Below are 17,979 nucleotides of genomic sequence, written 5' to 3'. Positions count from 1 at the left end.
CTAGTGCTCCTCAATCTAGTATGCATCTGTTCTTCTATTTAAACGGAGTGTCCCTAGAGCTCCTCAATCTAGTATGCATCTGTTCTTCTATTTGAACGGAGTGTTTTAGTGCTCCTTAATCTAGTGTGCATCTGTTCTTCTATTTAAACGGAGTGTCCCTAGAGCTCCTCAATCTAGTATGCATCTGTTCTTCTATTTGAACGGAGTGTCCCTAGTGCTCCTCAATCTAGATTGCATCTGTTCTTCTATTTGAACGGAGTGTTTCTAGTGCTCCTCAATCTAGTATGCATCTGTTCTTCTATTTGAACGCAGATTTCCTAGTGCTCCTCAATCTAGTATGCATCTGTTATTCTATTTGAACGGAGTTTTCCTAGTGCTCTTCAATCTAGAGTGCATCTGTTCTTCTATTTGAACGGAGTGTTCCTAGTACTGCTCAATCTAGTATGTATCTGTTCTTCTATTTGAACGGAGTGTTCCTATTGCTCCTCAATCTAGTATTCATCTGTTCTTCTATTTGAACGGAGTGTTCTTAGTGCTCCTCAATCTAGTATGCATCTGTTCTTCTATTTGAACGGAGTGTTCCTAGTGCTCCTCAATCTAGTATGCATCTGTTCTTCTATTTGAACGGAGTGTTCCTAGTGCTCCTCAATCTAGTATGCATCTGTTCTTCTATTTGAACGGAGTGTTCTTAGTGCTCCTCAATCTAGTATGCATCTGTTCTTCTATTTGAACGGAGTGTTCCTGGTGCTCCTCAATCTAGTATGCATCTGTTCTTCTATTTGAACGGAGTGTTCCTAGTGTTCCTCAATCTAGTATGCATCTGTTCTTCTATTTGAACGGAGTGTTCCTAGTGCTCCTCAATCTAGTATGCATCTGATCTTCTATTTGAACGGAATGTCTATTGGATTATGTAGATTATTTGCGTACAATATATTCAACAACAATAAGAAGGAGCGTACTGCTTTAATGAAATGTATAATTAAATAGTACGAGACTTTTTGATGTTTATTTAATCAGAAAAAAGTCATATCCTAGACCGAATAAAGAATTGACGATGGTAATACACGAACGTACCGGTTAAAGAGTTTAAGACATTATAAATCAAAACAAAGATACCAATAGAAGTTCTAGGCATTCTTCTATTTGTCTTGGTTTCTTCTTAAGGCTGTTATGTAAATACGACCATTGTTTGATAGTTAAGTGTTTTATCATTATATGATCGTCTTGGTGTGCTACACATCTATCCTATCTTATTATAAATACTGAGTTCTAACTGCGAACTTTTTTAAATGACTTCCATTACTATGGAATCACCAGAAATTAAAAACTTGGAAATGGTCCCAATCTTTATAAAACGTGACAGATATGTGATATGTGACATAAAAACAGTTAGTGATAGAAACAGCATGGACAATGGAAAGCAATCACTGTGGACACGCAAAGAATCGATTGTAAACAAGGATTGAACTATTATTTATGTTTTGTACTGGATACGATTCGTTAAAGGTCTTCGGAATAGATTAAACACAAAAAAGAACAAAAGTCGAATATAGAATAATGGAAAGCAGATACAAACGATACAATCAAACACTCAAGTAAAACAAAAACGTACAATGAAAAGTTTAACTAGTCCCATTTTAAGAATATAAAGAATGGCACCGCTTACTATATAAAATTGAGAATGACAGAATAGGGAATGAGTCAAAGTAACAATAAGTCATACAAAGAGTAGAAAACAGCCTAAAGCCATGGACGGGTCTTCGACACAGCGAGAAAATTCCGCACACTGAGTCGGGATCAGCTGACCCCTAACAAAAAATGTGTACTAGTTCTGTGAAAATGGACGTCACACAAAACTTCAAAAGATATTTATAAATGAACTTAAATAAAATAAAAACATATGTATACATTACAAAAGCTTTAGTCAATTGTGTTGAATTCATTAATGTAGCCTATATTTAAATCGTATGTGTATATATGTACTTTTTTCTATATTCGCCTTTTGTTCTTTTTTGTGTTTAAACTATTCCGAAGACCTTTAACAAATCTTATCCAGTACAAACCACAAAAACCAGTTAAATCCTTGTTTACAATCGATTCTTTGCGTGTCCACAGTGATTGCTTCCCATGTAGTAGCTGTATTCGGATCAAGTGGTTCTCTATTTACTTGCTTATCTCTCGGGTCCCTTTTACAAATTACTCCTCTCTAGTGCAATATCAATCTGATATTTGTTCAATATATACATGTGTATGTTTGACCTTAAATGCACCTAAATGTCTAATGTTTATGAGTGTTGTTTTTTTAGCGTGCCTGATGAGATTTATTGAAGAATCTGTATTTATCATTCCGTAATTATAGTATCCTCCCCTATGATTTAGTGTCTAGTAATTAGATTAGTCTAATCGTGGTTGAACTCTGCTGTTCTATTATGACGAATGTCCACTGGTCATTGAGAAGTTATACAAGACATTAACAGTAGACTTAAGTTTTTTTTAAAGAAATCAATAACAGAATACGTAAAACTGGTCTGTAACGATAAAGTTCGTAACGATAAAATTCGTTGAAATGTTTTGTTTTAATTAAAATATTTATGTTGAAGAAATAATATAAATAAACACAGCGTTACTTTTTGTGTTGTATTTTGTTGTTAAGTTGTTTTTATTTCTATAGATTTAAACTTTTTAAAATCTTCAAGTTAATCAACCTCTATACAACATTTTCTTTGAACCGATATCGACCACAAGTGTAAGTCACGGACAAAACAAGTCTTTCCTTAGCTACGTCCTCCCAGAAAGAGGAAAAATAACTACATGTATGTTCAAATAGTTAAAAAAAAACACAGAAAAAACAACAAACAGACGTAGAATATCAATGACCTCCGAAAACTAACGTTAACCACATAAAACATCTATGTATGTCATTCCAAACGAAGACTTTACTTATATCCTCGTAAATGAAGACCATATAACTATGTTCTCCGTAAGACAACGAAGGCGAAAGATGCATGAACTATTTGCTACTGAACAAAACAAAAATTGATCAACCAAAATGAGATCGCGATATCTAATAGAAACTTGGTGATAATGTATTAAACGTTTGAGTTATGTTATTTTACTACGAATTTTGATCTTTACTCGTTCTTACTGATTAATAGGAATAAAATATAATGATGATATACCACATATAAATTCTTAATTAACCAACATACTTGCTGGATTCAAGAAGAAAATGAGCATAAAGAGTATTTACTATTTTTTTTTAGAAAGAGTGACGAAAATTGTTAAAGAGATTTTCAAAGTCGAAATTAAATTGACAACGCCATCGCTAGAAAGAAAACACAAACAGACAAACAATAGTGCACAAAACACAAGATTGAAAACTTTAGACTTAGCAACACGACACCCCTCCCCCCCAAATAAAAATAAATAAATAAATAAATAACACACCAAACAAACCCCGGATTAAGTCTTATTTTGCAGGTCAAATTCGGGGGAAAGGGGATGGAATTGTAGCTACGACAGTTGGAACATATCTGCTGTCATATTTGAAACTGATATTCCACAACGGTCAACCAACTCGTGATATATGGTCTGTTAATTTGACGTATTGTGTAACTGTCAGAGATGACATTTGGAAATCTTTTAAAAGAATTACAAGCGTGTTTATATTATTAATCTGTTCGTTTATTATATAATTTCGTTACATTTGTAACTGTTGTTAGTAGGCCTATAAGATTTATACATTCAAAAAGAAACATGACAAAAAAGGAGCTGTTTTCTTGTAAATAAACATGATACACAATTTTCATATGTGTGAGAACTAGTATGCAGATCATACATGGTGAAACATAATAGTCCAGGCGGATAATAAAACACAGAGATGCTCCAACTGTTGGTAAAGAAGACAAACTTGATTTGCTTGGAATAACAAAATCTAATTCAATTTTGAATTATCAAAATAAATGCTCTGATAACGCAAGTCCGTCTTTTTATCTAAATTTATATTTTAAAAATCGGTTATGAAACTTATAATTTTTATTTGATGAATAATAAGAATCTGATTTGCAAATAAATTTACTTTTGTCGGTAAACATCAAATCTGTGACGCTTGACTCGGGGAAAAAAATCTAAGTTCAAGCTCTGCTTTTTTTTAAAAACATCATTTGCTTATAGTACTAACTATTCGTCAAAGGTGACCTATTCTGCACATCATCGAAGGTCTCGTCTGCATAAACTTCTGTCTATTTAATAGAAGTGGTGTGATGATGCTGTTATAGTCTTGTCGTTGGTTTTTACATTTTTGTCATTTTAGGACAGTTTATAGTTTTTGGTTTAGGTCTTTGTTGAAGCCAAAACATAACAGATTGTTGTTCTTACATCCACACAAAACTCATGTTTAGTTACGTTTACCCCTTTTATTTGTATTTCTTGTTTATTGAAATATAAAAAGGTGTCAATCTTAGCTAAAATATAAAAAGAAACTTGACATAAAAAAATGACAATATATCATTGCCTTGTCAGGGGGAAATGTTGTTATTGCGCAATAATATTGAGCGAACATAATTCAATCTGAAATTTCAATTAATCAGGGACGATCTTCCATTTAAATTACAAGAACACGCAAGGATCTTAGACAATTTCCGTAAGAAAGTTTCTACATACTAGTTTGAAGGGAAGTATGATGGTAAAATACATAGAATCGTGATCAATGAAGAAAAGTGAAGAATTTGGTCTCATAACTGTGTGTACTCCTCACGGCATGAAATTTAATTTTAATGGATAAAGTGAATATTAATTTATAAACTTAAATTATCTGACAAGGTTAATATATTGAATCGAGGTCGAGAAAGATTACGTTATCTATTCATTAGATTCATTATTGTCTGAAATCGTATATAATGTTGAGTAATTCATCAAATGAGTATAAGAAACATCAGTTATCTGAAACAGACACCTCTAACCCTAATCCCAGGGGTCATACAATACGTTCTTTAATATTCCTTAAATACACACCCAACAGTTATGTTAGAAATTTAAGATGTTTATATAATAACTACTGGCAACATGTTTACACCTAAAACCAAATATTTAAAAAAAAAAACGAATTATGTTGACCAAACTTCAATTTGTTGTTGTTTATTAAAGTTTACTACAGTATTGATATTTGCCGTTTGTTTTCATAACTTCACATAATTTGAAGATGTCTTTTGAAGAGTTTATAGATTTAGTTTTAAGTAAGTCCAGTGACCAACACTTCATGAAAATACTAATCCGTTTACATATGAAACGTGTTCGTTCTCCTCGTCTTGTTCTCAAAATATCTGAAATGTATAGATAGAATAATAATGGTGTAACAAAATTACACTTTTAACCTAAGTTCAAAAAGTCAATGCGCTTTAGATATTAATACATTTCCTTTTCCAATCGACAAACCCGGTAAAGAGTCAGTGAATTCTAGTGTAAATAAGTAATTCAATATTGGTGTGGAAATCATTGTCAAATGTAATAACGTTTATATTGTAAATAAATAATAATAAAGTTTTATGATTTTCTCCAAGGAATGATAAAAGGCATACGAACATAAAACATAATTTATTACTCAATATTTGCATATGATATTGCCATTATTGATATTTATGTTTTATAACTAATGAATAAAAAGTTGCTGTAGAAATTATAGATATGATTTATTAATTGTACTGTTTTGATTAGTTGTGGTACGTTTGGTGAGTAACAACAACAGGAGCGGTTGGTGTTTATGGTCAATCAAGTATTCATTTTTGATGCACGCATTACGTGTCTCTAAAACTACAAAAGTCTTTTAATCTAAATGATAAAATCAAAAAAAATGTAATTTTTACCCTCTGAAACATTTTTCTGAAAGTCTGCTTTTATTACTTTGGATGTAACACATTTCCTTCTTGCGTCATTTAGTACGTCTTATTGAATATGTTTCTTATGGGTCATTTTCAAAAAGTGTCGAATTTTCAGTACACCCATGCTAATTTTTTCATTTCTAATGGAAATTTCAGTTGTAATGGTTTAAATGAAAGTTTGTCGGATTTGTGATTCAGAACATTAATAATAAACACACCTTACATCTATTCTGATAAGATTAAACTGCATTTAAGACCGATTTTGGGGGTATTTGTCTGCGTACATTGTCAGAAAAACACATTTGAAATGATTTTTTTGCGATTTTCTGATCGCCTTGATATCTGCAAAAGGGACTTTTTAAGATCGTTAAATATTACTCTAACGAAAAATCGTAGCTTCTTTATCATTGTATGTAACATATTATCTATAAACTAAATTGAATCAGCGTACAGGAGGTTCATGTCTTTCCTGTTACCGCTACTTAAATCATAATTACCATCTGTGTACTAAAAGATAGAATTCTATTTGCAGGCATACAATAAAACTTTAATGGGACAATAAAAACTATTTAAAGTTCTGAACCTCTTACGTAGGTTGTCCCAAATGTTATAGGAGTATATCGAAAAATATAGAGAAACCTCCGCCACACGTTATAGGATTATATCGAAAAATCTATAGAAACCTCCGCCACACGTTATATGATTATGTCGAAAAATCTAGAGAAACCTCCGCCACACGTTATAGGATAATATCGACAAGTCTAGAGAAACCTCAAAACTCAGTCTGTATTTACGATACAATTCGTAACTTGAAATGAATGAATATACTTTTCGATCGAATACTATAAATACTTGTTTACCTTTCCGTTTATAAAATCGAGAGAGAGAGAGAGAAATAGAGTATTATATAGTTGGATTACTTGAGAGTTTTATACTTGGTACATACAGGGACGTTCTATACTATTTCTTAGTAAAGAAAGTTCCTGGTACATATTACACGTATAGATCGTTTGCCCTAGCTTAGTTAAGGTTTGGAAACTAATTTTATAACATGGTTTGCTTAATACATATTATAGCTCGTTTTCTTTGATTATCCTCTTGGTCAGGGTTAACTGACTAGCTAATGAAGGTTAGAACACGTACGGCAATACTTATAACTTCACATGCCATTTAAATAATTAATTTGAACGGTCATTCTTTGAATATTTTTCGACATTCTTTGATTAGTTATCCTACACATATTTTACCACAGATGGGAACTCTGTGTTTATTGATCTGGAAGTTATTCATCTTGCTATTACTATAACACAGAACAATCAATTCAGATATTTTATTTTCCTTGAAAAATTAATGAAACACAGGCATTTAATTCTAACTGCTAATTACAAACTTCCAATAATATCTCAAATGAGCTGTTTCGTAGCTTAACCATTGAAGCCAAATATTTATGATAATAAAACATATTTGATTGCATATTCCCCCGATGAAACAGGTATACATGTATATATAATTGATCATTGGAATGGAAAAACGTATAATATGCAATACTAGTACAATTGTTAAGAAAAAGCCATTACTGTTTGTCACTAAAGACAACGATACAATCCGTCGAAATAAGTCCATTAATGTTCGATATCGTTACTCCATACAACAATACAATCATTCTTAAATAGCCCACTATTGTTATACATTGTCACTCAAGAAAACAATAGTATCGTTCTGAATAAGCCCACTATTGTTATACATTGTCACTCAAGAAAACAATAGTATCGTTCTGAATAAGCCCACTATTGTTATACATTGTCACTCAAGAAAACAATACTATCGTCTTGAATAAGCCCACTATCACTATTGTTATACATTGTCACTCATGAAAACAATACTATCGTTCTTAATAAGTCAATCTCTATTTGATATTTGATATTTCTATCTGTATGATAACCTCACATACAGACAACAATACAATCTTTCGAGTAAGCCCAGCTCTGCAGACAACAAAACAATTGTTCGAGTAAGCCCAGCTCTGTACGGTATCGTCACATGAGACAACGATACAATTGTTCGAGTAAGCCAAACCCTATATGGTATCGTCACATGCAGACAACAAAACAATCGTTCGAGTAAGCCCAGCTCTGTATAGTTTCGTCAATATAGACAACGGTACAATCGTTCGAGTAAGCCCAGCTCTGTATGGTATCGTCGCATGCAGACAATGATACAATCGTTCGAGTAAGCCCAGCTCTGTATGGTATCGTCGCATGCAGACAATGATACAATCGTTCGAGTAAGCCCAGCTCTGTATGGTATTGTCACATGCAGACAACGATTTTCGAGTAAGCCCAGCTCTGTGTGGTACATGCACCATCACAGCAGACAACAAAACAATCGTTCGAGTAAGTCTAGCTCTGTATGGTATCGTCGTATGCAGACAATAAACAATCGTTCCAGTAAGCTCAGCTCTGTATGATAATCTCAATACGGACAACAAAACAATCGTTCGGAAAGCCGGTTTGACATCGACACTAAAAACAACGAATAGTACTAGCACATACTGTTTAATAGCACCGCGGTTTCTATCCCACTTTGGATTTTTCGCTCAATATTTAATTTCGGTATTGCTTTATATTTGTGGAGTGTAACAGTTATTCATGGTTTGTCTTTTGACCATGGTGTATTCTGGTTTTTTTTATGGTGTTGTCCGATTTTCTCCCTTGCGTATCGTCTCTTGACTTTTTATACCATCAAATGGTCATAAAACGTTAGTAAGTTGTCTAAACTAATGCGAGAACGTTTCATATTCAGCACAAGCTCTTTACCTTTTCGATATATGGTGGCTTTGTGTTGAGAACGTTTCATATTCAACACAAGCTCTTCACTTTATCGATATCTGGTGGCATTGTGTTGAGGACGTTTCATATTTAGCACAAGCTCATCACCTTATCGATATCTGGTGGCATTATGTTGACAACGTTTCATATTCAGCACAAGCTTTTCACTTTATCGATATCTGGTGGAATTGTGTTGAGGACGTTTCATATTCAGCACAAGCTCTTCACTTTATCGATATCTGGTGGCATTGTGTTGAGAACGTTTCATATTCAGCACAAGCTCATCACTTTATCGATATCTGGTGGCATTGTGTTGAGAACGTTTCATATTCAGCACTAGCTCTTCACTTTATCGATATCTGGTGGCATTGTGTTGAGAACGTTTCATATTCAGCACACGATCATCACCTTATCGATATCTGGTGGCACTGTGTTGAGAACGTTTCATATTTAGCACAAGCTGTTTACCTTATCGATATCTGGTGGCATTGTATTGAGAACATTTCATATTCATCACAAGCTCATCACTTTATCGATATCTGGTGGCATTGTGTTGAGAACGTTTCATATTCAGCACAAGCTCATCTCTTTATCGATATCTGGTGGCATTGTATTGAGAACGTTTCTTATTCAGCACAAGCACATCACCTTATTGATATCTGGTGGCATTGTGTTGAGAAAGTTTCATATACAGCACAAGCTCTGCACTTTATTGATATCTGGTGGCATTGTTTTGAGAACGTTTGGTATTCAGCACAAGCTCTTCACTTTAACGATATCTGGTGGCATTGTGTTGAAAACGTATCTTAAAGTTCAGGACATGAGGTCAAACTCAGTTTTTGGCGGGGTTCGTGTAGCTAAGTATTTATTTTTCTATGTTATGTTTTGTGTACAGTTTGGTTGTCTGTTTTCTATTTTAGCCATGGTATTGCCAGTTTATTTTCTATTTATTAGTCTTGATATCCCTCTTGTATCTTTTGGCTTCTCTTTTACAAAAATTCAGAATAAACGAATAGCTAGTTTATCATTGAAATAAAACGATAAATCCAATTAATATTTAGAACTTAAACATTATAAACGAATCCAAAATATGAGTCTCACCCTATTTAAATTAACGGCCCTTATTGGGAACATTTATAACAAAAATACAAACAACTCTTATATTTACAGAAATATAATTCAAGAATGAAGTTAGTACTCTCACAGTATTATGTGTTAAATAGTTCTATTCTTTTGAAACGTTTACATTATGTGTTAAATAATTCTATTCTTTAAAACGTTTACATTTATTCTTTGTAGAAGACTCTCATCAAGTCTCTTCCACATCAAGCAGAATAATTAAGTTTCTTCAGACAATATAACATGCCACTTGTTCGCTTAATAAAACATCCAAGGACTGTTCAACGATTATTGAGTTTGTTTTCTTCTGTTTGTCTCATGCACAAAACTTAATTGGAATCTGTTTCTCTACTCGTAATTTAATAACAACGTGAATAAAAATAATGCCTGATATTTATTGACTATCAACATAAGAAATAGATTCGGATATTAAACTCCAAGATAGCGGTGATTGGTTCGGGACATTCTGATTATCAGAAAAAGATGCATGAAGTAGGCTGATCGAACATTCTCATTGTACCAAAACTGATGCATTGCATTCAATACCATTTTATAGGAAAATCAATGAGTGTTTTTCACACGGAGTGAAGTGATTAGTTCGATCAACAATATTCTTAATCAGTAACACCAAGGAGCACATTCCAGGATACAACAAGGTAGGACAATTATTTTATTATAGATTAAACATCGGCTCGTTTCACCAGTTCGTTTCAATCAAACAACAAATATCTGTTAATTGGCTAATTAAGTTGTTTGTATGTACGTGTACCGCTATCTCTTAGCTATATAACAAGCAAGCACTTGTTACATTAATTCCGTGGATATATTATTATATTAGGACAGGACTACTGACTCAACTATCAGTCTGATACTGATAGTAAAATAACACATATTCTTAAGATAATATATAAAATTTAAAACCATTATTTTAGTATTACAAATATACAGTAAACATTTAAAAAATTAATAATAAAATATAAAGTGTAGATGAACTGTGAAATAGAACCAAAATTCAAACATTTTATATAATATAATAAATTTGGCATGCATGTGTGTGTTTAATTGTGTACTATGTTCTGAATGTCGTTTTATACCAAGCTTAGAAGAGGATATGCAGTCTTTACATTACCGAGTACACAATTATTAGTTTTTAATAGGAAAGAAGTCAAATGCAATAGATATAAGAATCAATTATTATCATACTGATAGTTAGTATAGCAAAATTGGTGATAAACCTCTTCAACTGTTGCAGTTCCTATACATTCATGGCTTTCAGATATTCTTTTGAGAATTTCTGATAAGGGTAAAACCAGAAAATTGTGTCGGCATGGTCGGACTCATAATATTTATAAAATGTTGTTTTAAAATTGTTTAATTATTTAAAGGAAGACGCCCAATTAGGGACTAATATGTTTTATGTTTTCGTTCCAATTTATATTAATCCCTGTCGAAATTAAATTAACTAAAGTTATTACATGAGAATGACTATGACATATAATATGTGTAAAAAGAGATACACGCGTAGATTTTCTGTTGACATAAACAAGTTTCTAAATAATATCTCACTTTTTCTAGTAATCGTATTCTAGAATAATATGATTTCTCTGAATATACAAGCGCAAGGTGTTTATAACTCATAAGTACAGACCAAACATGTTTGTTTCAAAACCATAAAAGAACAGAGAATTCCGTGATTTCTAGATATATAGTTTATGTGTGTTGAGAATAAGAAGTATTTTATATGTCGTTACATGCCGCAAATCTCTATAATCAGAGAGAATAAAGATGTACAATGTCGCCGACTGGACACTTTTACGACAATCTGCAGAACACATTTGAAATACAATTGTCTTGGAATTGCTTCAAAGTACAAATTATAGCTGTCATTCGGAAATTATAACTGTCACTCGGAAGAAGGTCAAAATAAATGTTGCTTTTGAAATGTTCTTAAGGCAATTACAACTGCTCGGTTTCAAATCAACTTTCGTGTCAGTTAATAAACCTTACCATATTAAAATGAAACATGCAAAGATAATTGCCGTTTTGAGGTGTAAAACGTCTTAACTTGACTTGATCAGTAAATGACTTTCACATTATCAAGGCTTTCGATGTCTATAAATGAGTGTTATTGTTCTGCTCGAATTTTATCCTGTCTACCAAATATAATCAACGTGCTTTTTTCCCATTATATTCTATAGTTGAGTATAAGGCGCTTCATAGTATCACGCCTGTAACTATTTTTCCAAGATATTTTAAAACGAAAGATCTCTTAATGTAGAACTCATACCACATGTACATCTTCCTATATATATTCAAAATTTTCGCCGAACAACGATAATACTCATTAAAAGAAAATGGATAAAATCAATGTCAGTTTACTTAATATTTTATTCGTTTGTCATTTTTATTTTTGTTTAAAATGTTTGATACATTTAAGTTTTGATATCAGATTTCTAACTTTAATTCATTTAACCTATGTAACTTGAACCTACAATCATATAACTATATCAATGTAGCACGTACTATATGTGACTCTATAATAATTCTTACATTACTATATAATATACCATATTAAAATGAAACATGCAAAGATAATTGCCGTTTTGAGGTGTAAAACGTCTTAACTTGACTTGATCAGTAAATGACTTTCACATTATCAAGGCTTTCGATGTCTATAAATGAGTGTTATTGTTCTGCTCGAATTTTATCCTGTCTACCAAATATAATCAACGTGCTTTTTTCCCATAGATGATGGTGATTTAAATGGATTTCCCTATCTATTATCTCGCGGGTGAAATACATTTTGTAACTCGTTTTCATTCTCTAGACTTTCCCCTTCTTTTACTGTACCCTAACTTGAAACTACACGCAAAACAGTAACGCCTAATGATGGAAGTTATTTATTTAGTCCAGAATTTCCCTCCTTTTACTGTACCCTTATTTGAGACACACGCCAAACAGTAGCGCCTAAGTTGGAAGTTATTTATTAAGTCCAGACTTTCCCTCCTTTTACTGTACCCTTTTTTGAGACACTCGCCAAACAGTAACGCCTAAGTTGGAAGTTATTTATTAAGTCCAGACTTTCCCTCCTTTTACTGTACCCTTTTTTGAGACACTCGCCAAACAGTAACGCCTAAGTTGGAAGTTATTTATTTAGTCCAGACTTTCCCTCCTTTTACTGTACTCTAATTTGAGACTACACCCCAAACAATTTCCCCTAAGGATGGAAGTTATTTATTAACTATCCCCTCCTTTTACTGTTTCTTCACTTGAGACTACACGCAAAACAGGCAACGCCTATGGTTAGAAGTTATTCATCAAGTCCAGATTATCCCCCACCCCCATTTACATGTACTTTACCCTAATTTGAGACCACACGCCAAACAGTAACGCATAAGGTTGAAAGTTCTTGATCAAGTATTTAACATATCAACAATTGATAATTGTAAAATCTGCACAAATCTGACGATCTTTCAGTTTGGCAACTACATGTACGTGTAATACATATAAGTCAACTAAAGAAATGATAAAATACAATATATTTTCAATATATACTGAACTGTACCAACTGAAGGTTACTAACAAACATAATTGGTCTAATATTTACAGAGTGTCATTTTCTTACCAAAATCATTGATTTAAAGCACTCAATTTTTTTTTTAATTTTTGTTATTTATAAACTCGAATTTTCACCCTTAATTTCAAAATTTAATATACTAGAAATTAAACTTTAAACTTAGATAGGGTCTGCTTTTGTATGCTTTTGCAGATATTTGAATACCTAAATCTAATCTTCGAAATTAAATGCCGAAGTTTGCGCCAAAAAATAAATTTGACATCTTTATTCACGGTATTTTGTAACTTTCAAATTTCGAAGAGATTCTTTTAATCATATGCATTGGCTTTGCAAATTACTGTTTTTCGTTAAATAATTGAACAGTCTTTCTATTTATATTTAATGATAAATTGGAGTTCAAATTTGTTTAACGTTACTTTTGTTGACTTGTAGATATGAAATAATTCATACGCCGAACAAGTACAGTGATATTTTTCACAACATTGTGAGTCCAACTACCGCCGGTAACACATACATGATGTAATGTTTCTATATTCCCAAAAGCATAACTAATCGCCATATTTGAATATACAAAAGTAAGACCACGTGTGACGATAAATAATGATAGAACGTCTACAATAAACAATGGTAGGAACAGTCCACGATAAATAATAGTTAAAACAGTCCTCGATAAGTAATGTTGTGAACAGTTCGCGATAAATAATGGCAGAAACAGTTATTGTTATATAATTATAGGAACAGTCAAATATGAATAATGAAAGAAACAGTCCACGATGAATAATAGTTTAAACAGTCCACGATATATAATATTGGGAACAGTCCGCGATAAATAATGGAAGAAACAGTCATTGTTAGATAATTATAAGAACAGTCAAATATAGATAATGATAAAAACAGTCCACGATAAATAATGAAAGGAACAGTTCACGATAGATACTGTTAGGAACCGTCCACGATAAATAATGGTAGAAACAGTCCACGATGTATAATGGTAGACACAGTCCACGATAAATAATGGTATAAACAGTCCACGATGAATAATGTTTTGAATAGTCCACTATGCATAATGTTGGGAACAGTCCACAATAAATAATGTTTGGAACTGTCCACTATAAATAATGTTTGGAACAGTCAACGATAAATAATGATAGGAACCGTCCATGATAAATAATGGTAAAAACAGTATACGATAAATAATGGTAGAAACAGTCCCCGATAAATATTGGTAGAAACAGTCCACGATAAATATTGGTAGAAACAGTCCAAGGTAAAAAAATAGTTAAAACAGTTCACGATAAATAATGTTGGGAACAGTCCGCGAAAAATAATGGTAGCAACAGTCCATGATAAATAATGATAGAAACAGTCCACGATGAATAATGATAGAAACAGTCCAAGATAAATAATGGTAGCAACCGTCCATGATAAATAATGGTAGAAACAGTCCACGATAAATAATGATAGTAAAAGTCCAAGATAAATAATGATAGAAGAGGTTCACGATGAATAATGGTAAAAACAGTCCACGATATATAATGATAGAAACAGTCCGCTATAAATAATATTGGGAACAGTCCACTATAAATAATGATAGGAACCGTTCACGATAAATAATGGTAGAAACAGTCCACGATGAATAATGTTGGGAACAGTCCACTATGAATAATGTTGGAAACAGTCCGCGATAAATAATGTTGGGAACAGTCCACTATAGATAATGGCAGAAACAGTCCATGATAAATAATGGTAGAAACAGTCCACGATAAATAATGGTAGAAACAGTCCACGATAAATAATGATAGAAACAGTTCACGATAAATAATGGTCCACGATAAATAATGATAGAAACCGTTCATGATAAATAATGATAAAAACAGTCCGAGATAAATAATGATAGAAACACTCCAAGATAAATAATGGTAGAAACAGTCCATGATAAATAATGGTAGAAACAGTCCACGATAAATAATGATAGGAACAGTCCACGATAAATAATGGTAAAAACAGTTCACTATAAATAATGGTAGAAACAGTCCACGATATATAATGATGGAAATAGTCCACTATAAATAATATTGGGAACAGTTCCCTATAAATAATGATAGGAACCGTTCACGATAAATAATTGTAGAAACAGTCCAAGATGAATAATGTTGGGAACAGTCCACTATGAATAATGTTGGAAACAGTCCACTATAAATAATGATGGGAACAGTCCACTATAACTAATGATAGGAACCGTTCACGATAAATAATGGTAGAAACAGTCCACTATAAGTAATGTTGGGGACAGTCCACTATGAATAATGTTGGAAACAGTCCACTATAAATAATGTTGGGAACAGTCCACTTTAAATAAAAGAGGGACGAAAGATACTAAAGGGACAGTCAAACTCATAAATCTAAAACAAACTGACAACGCCATGGCTAAAAATGAAAAAAACAAACAGAAAAACAATAGTACACATGACACAACATAAAAAAATAAAGAATAAACAACACGAACCCCACCAAAAACTAGGGGTGATCTCATGTGCTCCGGAAGGGTAAGCAGATCCTGCTCCACATGTGGCACCCGTCCTGTTGCTTATGTGATTACAAATCCGGTAAATAGTCTAATTCGGTAGGTCACAGTCATGAAAGGGAAGGGGATTGTAGTTACGACGTAAGAAACATATCCGATATCATTTGTGAAACCGTTTTTCCATAACGGTCAACCAACTCGTGATGGCGTCCGTAAAATTTTCGAATGGATGATTTAAACTTCACAATTTGGAACTCTTGTTTTAATAGCTTCCTTGTGAGCAGTAACCCTCTATCAAGAAAATCATGATCGGAAATTCCAGCACGGGAATATCGTATCAATTGGGAGATATATACCCCGTATGCAGGTGCTGCTGGAATGTTGCTACTTAGAAATGGAAAGTTCACAATTGGAAAGCTGAAATCATATAGGAACCGTTCACGATAAATAATGATAGAAACAGTCCACTATAAATAATGATAGGAACCGTTCACGATAAATAATGGTAGAAACAGTCCGCTATAAATAATGATGGGAACAGTCCACTATGAATAATGTTAGAAACAGTCCACTATAAATAATGTTGGGAACAGTCACTATAAATAATGATAGGAACCGTTCACGATAAATAATGGTAGAAACAGTCCACTATAAATAATGTTGGGAACAGTCCACTATAACTAATGATAGGAACCGTTCACGATAAATTATGGTAGAAACAGTCCACTATAAATAATGATAGGAACCGTTCACGATAAATAATGATAGAAACAGTCCACTATAAATAATGATAGGAACCGTTCACGATAAATAATGGTAGAAACAGTCCGCTATAAATAATGATGGGAACAGTCCACTATGAATAATGTTAGAAACAGTCCACTATAAATAATGTTGGGAACAGTCACTATAAATAATGATAGGAACCGTTCACGATAAATAATGGTAGAAACAGTCCACTATAAATAATGATGGGAACAGTCCACTATGAATAATGTTGGAAACAGTCCACTATAAATAATGCTGGAAACAGTCCACTATAAATAATGTTGGAAACAGTCCACTATAAATAATGATAGGAACCGTCCACGATAAATAATGGTAGAAACAGTCCACGATGAATAATGGTAGAAACAGTCCACGATAAATAATGGTATAAACAGTCCACGATGAATAATGTTATGAATAGTCCACTGTGAATAATGTTGGGAACAGTCCATAATAAATAATGTTTGGAACAGTCTACTATAGATAATGATAGGAACCGTCCACGATAAATAATGATAGTAAAAGTCAACGATAAATAATGATAGAAAAGGTTCACGATAAATAATGGTAAAAACAGTCCACGATAAATATTGGTAGAAACAGTCCACGATAAATAATGGTAGAAACAGTCCACGGTAAATTTTTTTTTAGTTAAAACAGTTCACAATAAATAATGTTGGGAACAGTTCGCGATAAATAATGGTAGCAACAGTCCACGATGAATAATGATAGAAACAGTTCACGATAAATAATAATACACGATGAATAATGGTAGAAACAGTCCACGATAAATAATGATAGAAACAGTCCAAGATAAATAATGGTAGCAACCGTCCATGATAAATAATGGTAGAAACAGTCCACGATAAATAATGATAGTAAAAGTCCACGATAAATAATCATAAAAAAAAGGTTCACGAAAAATAATGTTGGGAACAGTCCACGATAAATAATGATAGGAACCGTTCACGATAAATAATGGTTAAAACAGTCCACGATAAATAATGGTTAAAACAGTTCACAATAAATGATGGTAGAAACAGTCCACGGTAGATAATCGTAGAAACAATGTGAAAGTTGATATCAATTTGCCATATTTCGTACAAAGTAAGTAGTATTCTACGTACTGCTTATCATTTTATATAGAAAGTTGTATAACAAATACAAATACTTCAAGCAATTTTTTATGGAAAAAAAATCGGAATGAAAATATAGCAGTGAAGATACAAACATACTTGGTTGCCTATAAATTACCAAATTGCGTAAGAGGAAAGGTTTTATTTGTGC

At 32.6% G+C, this 17,979-nt stretch overlaps 1 protein-coding gene across 1 annotated transcript in view; it reads left to right on the top strand.

Moving 5' to 3' along the window:
- The first annotated feature begins 10,075 nt into the window (after window positions 1-10,075).
- LOC139500572 (high affinity cationic amino acid transporter 1-like) overlaps window positions 10,076-17,979 on the top strand; it is a 53,030-nt gene continuing 45,126 nt past the window's right edge. The window contains exon 1 of the mRNA XM_071289322.1: window positions 10,076-10,479. The gene's annotated coding sequence lies outside the window, so the exon portion shown is untranslated. The remainder of the gene's footprint in view (window positions 10,480-17,979) is intronic.

This window comes from Mytilus edulis, chromosome 13 (genome assembly GCF_963676685.1).
Source record: "Mytilus edulis chromosome 13, xbMytEdul2.2, whole genome shotgun sequence".
NCBI classification, from domain to species: Eukaryota; Metazoa; Mollusca; class Bivalvia; order Mytilida; family Mytilidae; genus Mytilus; species Mytilus edulis.
The sequence above is the reverse complement of the archived record's forward strand: the minus strand, read 5'-3'. Positions and strand labels throughout refer to the sequence as shown.